The sequence below is a fragment of the Octopus bimaculoides genome, chromosome 10 (genome assembly GCF_001194135.2).
Source record: "Octopus bimaculoides isolate UCB-OBI-ISO-001 chromosome 10, ASM119413v2, whole genome shotgun sequence".
Taxonomy (NCBI): domain Eukaryota; kingdom Metazoa; phylum Mollusca; class Cephalopoda; order Octopoda; family Octopodidae; genus Octopus; species Octopus bimaculoides.
Window position 1 is genome coordinate 44,811,614 of NC_068990.1, and position 2,324 is coordinate 44,813,937.

General features: G+C 36.2%; 1 protein-coding gene across 1 annotated transcript in view; it reads right to left on the reverse strand.

Moving 5' to 3' along the window:
* The window catches only part of LOC106874905 (uncharacterized), a 93,925-nt gene extending 93,361 nt beyond the window's left edge, over positions 1-564 (reverse strand). The window contains exon 1 of the transcript XR_008264979.1: positions 307-564. The gene's annotated coding sequence lies outside the window, so the exon portion shown is untranslated. The remainder of the gene's footprint in view (positions 1-306) is intronic.
* Between the last annotated feature and the right edge of the window lie 1,760 nt (positions 565-2,324).

Consider the following 2,324-nt stretch of genomic DNA (forward strand, 5'->3'; position numbering starts at 1 on the left):
ATATATATATGGGAGAATATACAAAAAATAACAACAGACGAGGACAGGTGGTGTAAATAACAAAAGTATATATATATATATATATCATTGAAAGAAAATAGAGAGATAGGTAGATAGATAGATAGATAGATAGATAGATAGATAGATAGATAGATAGATAGATAGATAGATAGAAGACTTGAAGAAAAAAATGAAGACAAAGTATCATAAATTGATTTTCAAGAAAAAGCTGCAAAGAAAGACAGAAATACTTAACGAATGCCATCAAAGAACATTGACCAAAGCAAAGATTAAGTGAAAACTTACCGTTGCCAAACGCAGCAGAAGATTGAGTGACCAGAAGTTCAAAGGTTCACCTTTGGTTACTGAGATTCTGGCCTAACTTACTGCTTTTTATAAGGAATCGCTGAATGCGTTGGTTAAGCAGGTAGGCGATCGAATTATGACACCTGACTTAAGACAATTTACAAATCAGTGATACCTGGCGCCACAGCTTGATGGTTTTTGGAATTCGATTTCTTCAAATCAGACGCCGCGTCTGCTGTGTCTTCAAAGAAATGTTACCTGTATCCCATCTATGTGCAGGTGTGTGTCTCTAAGTAGTTTATACATATATAGATAGATAGATAGATAGATAGATAGATAGATAGATAGATAGATAAACATATTTGTATATATGAGTGCATGAATGTACGCGTAAATATATGTGTATGTGTGTATATGCACTGTAATAAATGGATGTGTCTATAAATATACATATATATATATATACACTTATATACGCACATATGTGCACATATATATTTACATATGAATATATACATATTTATATATTCATACACACACACACACACAAAACATTTTATTTAACCGATACACACCAGGCAACTTAAAAAACAATGATAAAAACGTTAACTAAACAAAAATTTTGTTTTCACTCTCTCTCCCTCTATCTCCCTCTTTAACCTCCCTCTCTTTCTCTCTCTCTCTCTCTCTCTCTCTCTCTCTCTTTCTCTCGTTCTCACTCTCATTTTCTTTCTACTTTAAATTTAACACTCCACCCCCAAATTACTTCATGATTTACTTGTTACTTCGATCAAACATCTCTGGCTGCCCATTTCCACTTATGACAATATAACCACTTTGTCTCCGCCATCACCACCACAACCATCTCTCTCTCTCTCTCTCTCTCACACACACACACACACACACACACTTTTACATTAAGATTTGCTGAAGGAGCCTCTTCGTCAGTCTCTATTTGGAATGGATGGCAAAATTCTTACTCTTACTCAAATATTCTTCTCCTTCCTCCTCTATTCCCATCATCACCACCATCACTACCACCACCATCATCATCATCAACAACAACAACAACAACATTTCATTCATTGCCAATACCTTTCGTAGGCGAAAACATGGCCTTGTGGTTAAGAGGCATGCTTTGCGATTCCGTGGCCTCAGGTTCAGTCCCACTGCGCGAAACGTTCGTCAAGTGTCTTCTACTATAACCCCGAGCTGACCAATGCCTTGTGACTGAATTTAGTAGATGAAACTGCATAGAAGCCCGTCACATATATATGCGTGTGTGTATGTGTGTGTGTGTGGGGGGGTTTGTGTGTGTACTTATGCGTGTATTTATGTGCATTTTTATGTACGCCGTTGGTTTGTTTACATTCCTTTAGCTTTTTTAACCCTTTTATAACAACAGAGAACGTACCAATATTATACTGTAATCTTTCTTCTATCATTTGCTTCATGGGGTGCGGTTGAGAAAGACACCAACTGCTGTCTGCAACACCAGGGTCGAGTTGGTGGCCAACATCAAGGTCTTCGAAGATCATCTCAGGGACATCACCATCATCATCATCATCATCATCATCATCATCATCATCATCAACAACAACATTACATTCAGTGTGTGTGTGTGTGTGTGTGTGTGTGTGTGTGTGTGTGCGCGTACGTATGCAAATATGAATATAAATACATACATAAATATAAATACATACATACATATATTCATACATACATGTATGTATGAACATACATACATACATACATACATACATACATACAATGAAGAACGCATGTACCGATTCTTGAGGCCGTGGTAGAATCTGGGGGCGGCTTCTTTGAGTAAATTGTTACCTCCCAGCCATAACTAGTTGATTGTGATTTTTGTTGTTTTTTTTAAATACTTTCATTTTTGGATGGGATATCGATGAGTTTTCCTTTTATGATAACTGTTAAATTTAACCCGAACATCCTGTATTTAATAAAAGAAGCATTGAAATATCAGCTACAAATAAATATGTGTAGAGTAA